At 42.0% G+C, this 6,000-nt stretch overlaps 1 protein-coding gene across 1 annotated transcript in view; it reads right to left on the bottom strand.

Annotated features, from left to right (window-relative positions):
- Nucleotides 1-5,794: 5,794 nt before the first annotated feature.
- The window catches only part of CHRNA1 (cholinergic receptor nicotinic alpha 1 subunit), a 28,741-nt gene continuing 28,535 nt past the window's right edge, over nucleotides 5,795-6,000 (bottom strand). The window contains exon 11 of the mRNA XM_019653697.1: nucleotides 5,795-5,959. The gene's annotated coding sequence lies outside the window, so the exon portion shown is untranslated. The remainder of the gene's footprint in view (nucleotides 5,960-6,000) is intronic.

The raw sequence follows: 6,000 nt of genomic DNA, 5'->3' as shown, positions 1-6,000 counted from the left end.
GTGAAGGTCATAATAAATGATGATTTAAAAAACAGTACACAGTTAGCAAAATAAGATATTGGCAACCTCATGTCAGTCCCTGAAAGATATTTAAAAAAATATTTTATGTGAAGTCCCACAGTCTGAGAAGCACTGATTTAGAACCTTGGTGCCCCAGGTGGCTTGGCCAGAGCAGGCGTTCACATTCAGTTACCTGACAGCACCTGCAGGGAACACCTCTGTGATCCAGCATCTTTTCATGACAGGCAGGAAGGTGATGGGGCAAACTTTCTGACACCATGGAATCTAGGATAAAATAAATCTCATTTTCCATTGGTGGCCTTATTATGCCACAGAAATTGATGAGAAAAATTCAACATGCATTTTGACAGCAACAAAACAATGGCTACATACCCCATTTTTGACAGTGATGTGCACAAAGCAGCTAAAATACACTTCTCTATAAGAACCTGTTTTTAATTATCTGTGGAGCTCTGTTGCTTTCTGTTTTTTTCTGAATTAAATTAAATTGGACAAATATACATTTGCATACTAACTGGACAAACAGCATGAGGGGCTGTGGGGAAGCTAAGAGTAGATCAGATGTGACTGCTGTCTTCAGAGAGGTTACAATCCAGTCGGGTGATAAAACAAGAAAATAACTGGCTGATAAGGGAAAGGAGGTGGTGAGAGGCATGAGAAGACAGTCTGGGGATAGGTGGGGAAAAAAGGGACAGTTCTGCAGAACCGGAGGTCACAGTTGACAGGGGACCAGGAAAAGCATTATGAGAAAAGTGGCATTTAGGTAGACCAGACCATGTGAGCAACTGGGGAGCAGCAACTGTGTAATCACCCTGGTATCCCTAGTAACTGGCACCCAGTAAGTGCTCGATGAGTGTTTAAATAATTAATTAAGTAAATACTAATGGCAGAGGATGTGCCAGTTAAAATAAAAAGTTACTAAGCACTATGCTTTTCTTAGACTTAAAGCATTTGGGAAAGGCTCTTAGTTCAAGCAAGTTTTCTGTGTATTAGGGATGTTTCCCCCTTTCAATTCATGGTTGCAGTACTTACGTTTCAGCACAAGAGGGAGCTGCTGCCTAGTTTATTTAACCAAAGTAATAGTATTTCTTTAGATTTGTCTATTTCTTCCCATAACACAGGGTAGTACCAGTACATTGTGCCTTTTAACCACCCTCCCCCACAATAACCCACCAACCAAAAATACCATATCACAATACAATAAAATTATTATCGGTGGTGCATTATTTTCTAAAAGGAATTTCTCCTAAGTTACGTGATTAGTAGGGAATAAAAAGGTAACATTTAAAATGTTTTATGAACAGATACTCTAGACCAGGCAGAAGGGTACTTCAGAACTCTAAATAAATCCAGGGTTTCCCAGTGATGGAAGTTCTCAGGCCCTCATATATGGGCAACAAATCCGAGATAACAGCCTCTTCTAAGTGCCTGACGTTTCATGAAGGTCGAAGTCTAGAAATGTTGACCTAGTCCAGGCCTCCAAACTTAGGATAAGCAATATTTTACAAAGAATAGACTATGAAGTAGCCAAAATTCAGATGTGTCTTAAATAAGAACACAGAACTTAGGATGGGAATTAGCAAGTAAGTATATGGTTTTAAAGGATTTCTTGCGTTACTAAAAGATCCTCTACAGATTTTTCCTTGTAGCAAGGTCCCTAGTATTTTACATTAAAAAAACAAAACAAAACACAAAAAATATTGAATTATCAAAATCAAATCCACACACTATTTTTCAGAGACCCCATTTCCATCCAATAAAGTGTGTAGTGTTATCACCTAAAAGCAGCCCCCTATAAATGACAGTATATAGATAATTTAAATGTGGGAAGCAGTTTAAGGTAAACAGAGGTCAATGTGTTTTCAGCTCTGAGAATAAAATAACTCAAAGTGAAAGAACATTTGCCCAATTCATAACCAAACTCAACTTCTGCTAAGAAATCTGAATTTCATCTTCAAGAGAGAAAATAATCCCTTTGGTTTTCCCAGAACTATGTCATTATCTGTGATTCTTCTTTTTAAAGATTTTATTGGGGAATTGGGGAATGGGAACAGCCAAGTTGTTGTCCTTCAATCTTAGTTGTGGAGGGCGCAGCTAGCTCAGCTCCAAGTCCAGTCGCTATCCGGCCGTTCTGTCGTCAGCAGTTCATGAGCAGTTCATGAGCAGCTCAGCTCAAGGTGCTGTTAGTTGCGGATGTGGGTAGCACACCATCCTGTATGGGAGTCCTCTCACCAGCTGAGCCATCTATCACCTGTTGGCAGCTCAGCTTGGGCTCAGCTCACTGGCCCATGTGGGAATCGAACCCTTGACTCTGTTGCTCAGAGCTCGCACTCTTAACCAACTGAGTCACTCGGCTGGCCCTTTGTGATTCTTTTTGTAATGGTAAGTACCAGCTTTCTGCCATCACCACTGGCCAGACTCTCCCATGTCTGTATGCCCGTGTTTGTGTGTTGCCTTCTACCTGTACTAGTTTCACACTATTCACTTTTGGAGGATGAAGACAAGGCCTTCTTGATTTTCGTGTCATCCCACAGAGCCCAGCCCAGGGCCAGCAGTGGACAATTCATTTGTGTTTAAGAAAAATTCACAGTCGAGGGTGACTGATAAACAAGGGAGGAGGAAAACAGGCTCTTAATGCTGAAAGGTTATGTGTTTGCTTGTGTTTGGTTGGTTGGTTAATCTTAATGCTCTGGTCAAGAGGTAGCTGGAGTGGTGAGGAACGTGGACTCAGGGCGTCTTGGGTTCAAATCCCAGCTCTGCCACTTCTAGCTATGTGGTCTTGGGTAAGATTCCTGTCCTTTCCATGACTTGGTTTCTTCATCAGTAATAGAGGATATTGCTGCTGCTGCTGCTGCTGCTGCAACTTACCATGTTGGATTTGTTATTTATAAAGTACTCCAAGCAGTGTCTGACATATCGTAAATGCTATTAGTGATTATAAAGTAGAATAATTATATTTAGTGAGATGTAGTCAAAATGTACTTTGATTCATTAAAAACTAAATAAAGCTTTAAAGAAATGTAATGGAGATGGGTTGATGAATGTTCTGGAATTATATAGTGATGTTTACATGGCCTTATGAATATACTAAAAACCAGTGAATTGTACACTTTCAAATGGTGAATTTCATGGTATGTGAATATCTCAATTAAAAAATGCATGGAGAAAAATTCAACTCAACAAATATTTGTGAACACATAACAGGTGCTCAACTCTCTCCTGGGTTTGGTGAAGGATATACAGTGGTTTAGGGTATCATCTTTGCCCTGGAGTGTTATATTTAAGGAGCACCTGCAGAGTGTCAGCCACTTTCCAGGTGTCCTCGAAAGTGGACTATCCACATTTTTTTTTTAAGATTTTATTGGGGAATTGGGGAAGGGGAACAGTGTTGGGGAATTGGGGAAAGAGAACAGCCAAGTTGTCCTTCAGTTTTAGTTGTGAAGGGCGCAGCTAGCTCAGCTCCAAGACCAGCCACCATCCTGCTGCCCATCGGCAGCTCACAGCCACTCAGCTCAAGGTGCCATGTTCAGTCTTAGTTGTAGGTTGGCATAGCCCACCACCCCATGCGGGAGTCTAATTGGAACCTTGTTGTTAGGAGCACGTGCTCTCACCAGCTGAGACATCCTGCCACCTACTGGCAGCTCATCTCAGGCGCAGTTCATTGGTCCATGTGGGAATCGAACCGGCGACCGTGTTGCTCAGAGCTCGCGCTCTTAACCAACTGAGCCACTCAGCCGGCCCCACTAGCCACATCTTTTACGCTGAGACTCAGATGGGTTAAGGACCTTTCCCAAGGTTCCCCAGGAAGTATGGGTAGCAAGACCCAACTTCCTTCTTCAGATAGGGACAGTCTTGTTGAAGACAGAAGATTGACATCCATAAAGTAATTAGTGAAGCAGATATCACAGGAACTCATCAGGCCAATTATATATGATAAGGAAAACCAAAATGAGCACAGGCTCATAGCACAGCCAATGGCGGGGGAGGTTTCCTGGAGGCAAAGGCATCAAGATAAATAAAGTTTTAGAGACGCAGGTCAGTTGCAGTGGGAGAAGCTGTCTTTAGAGATGTGGAAGTGCTCACAGACCCGCTTTTCCTAGAAGTATGCATTTTCTCAGGTTGTAAAGCCTATGGTGGTCATATGAACAAACACAGAAGTATAAGAAATGTATATTGACATGGCTGAAGCCATAGGCATTTGTTTTGACCAATTATACCAAGGTAGGGTATTGATTAAAGAACGAGGGGAATCTAACGATAATTTAGGTTGCTTAATCATTCACTTATCTCTTAGTTTATGCAACACATGTTTTGAGCATCTACCTACTGTTGCCTTACAGCTTCATCCTCGACCCCCCCACCCCACCCCTGACACACACACCAACCCCTGACCTAATGAGGTCACGAGGAAATGTCTTGGAATGCTGAGACCCGGCGGAATGATATCGGTAAATCTTCCTCAAGCGAGTGTCTCCGAACGCTGAGACCCGACTGAATGAGGTCGGTTATCTCCCTTATTGTCATGGCCGCGGCTCAGCTGCACCATCCTGGGGGTTGTGTGTGTGGGAGTATAAAGGCACAGCAGGTGCTGGAATACAGTGGGGCTGGTTGATGGAAATTAGCCATAAGGCACTTATGACACGGACTTTAGAAAAAACAAGTTTCATTTCTTTGAAGTTTCTTAATAAAAGCTACAAGTTGGCCCTATTTGGGGCTCAGTTCCAGAGAGAGACTGCAGCCCCCTTGGCCTCCCTTTAACTCGATAATTGACTCTTGTGTTTCTTTAACCCTGCGCGGCCCCCCCTCACTCTCCATTGCCCTTGCTGTGCGGGACGCAGCATACCTACTACCTGAGAATATAAACATAAATATAATTTTTTTCCTTTGGGAAGGGTTCTAAGTTAGAAGTTGAAATCAAACAGGTACACAAGAAAATACTATAAAGTGATAAGTGGGATATAGCAAAAGGCTCTAGAAAGGAGAACGTAAACATAAGCTTAGAAACATTAGGTTGGGTTGGTGTTCAGAAAATATTGTTCAATAGGTTTATTTTTCTGGCCAAAAAAATGTCCTCTTACAAAGCACCTTAGCAGAACCTTCACTAACTGATAGAAAGGGAAGAAATTTTGGAGGAAGAGATGCCCCAAGGGCTGGGAAGAGACAGGAAGGCCCTCATTCTGTTCACTGCTCTCCCCTCCCTTAGGTCCCCTGGGTGGTGGGCGGGCCACTTGCCCAAAAGTGGGTTAAATTTGAGGTGGGACAATTTCCCTGCTCTGTTCTTCCAAGCTGACTTTCTGAGGGAAAATGTGCTGGGGCTTGGTTCTAGGAGGGAGCTACGTCCTTTAAGGATGTTTGTAGAGAGAAGGATACGTATATTCCTCCAAGAGGAAACTATTTTTTCTATCAGTGCCCCATTTTCACCCAATCCTCACCCAGGGACCATTTTCAAGGATAAGAAAGGAGCAGTTCGTGATTTTTTAAAACAAACAACACTTTTTATTGTGATAAAATATACATAACACAAAATTTATCACCTTAACTGTCTTTTGGTATACAATTCAGAGGCATTAAGCACATTTACAAGGCTGTGCAACCATCACCATTCTCTATTTCCAGGACTTTTTCATCATGCCAATCAAAACCTCTGTATTCATTAAGCAATAACTCACCCCTCCCCCAACCCCTAGTAACTGCTATTTGACTTTCTGTCTCTATGAATTTGACTACTCTAAGAATCTCATATAAGTGGAATCATACAGTATTTGTCCTTTCACAATCAGGCTTATGTCACTTAGCATCATGTTTTCAAGTTTCATCTGTGTTGTAGCATGTGTCAGAAGTTCATTCCTTCTTAAGGCTGAACATTGTATGTATAGATCATATTTTGTTTATCCATTCATCCATCGATAGACATTTAGGTGGGCTTCTGGGATGAGGCCTTGAGTAAGGGAAGAGATTCCAAAGATGACAATCTTTTAC

Source organism: Hipposideros armiger, unplaced genomic scaffold, assembly GCF_001890085.2.
Source record: "Hipposideros armiger isolate ML-2016 unplaced genomic scaffold, ASM189008v1 scaffold_205, whole genome shotgun sequence".
In the NCBI taxonomy this organism is placed as follows: domain Eukaryota; kingdom Metazoa; phylum Chordata; class Mammalia; order Chiroptera; family Hipposideridae; genus Hipposideros; species Hipposideros armiger.
The sequence above is the reverse complement of the archived record's forward strand: the minus strand, read 5'-3'. Positions and strand labels throughout refer to the sequence as shown.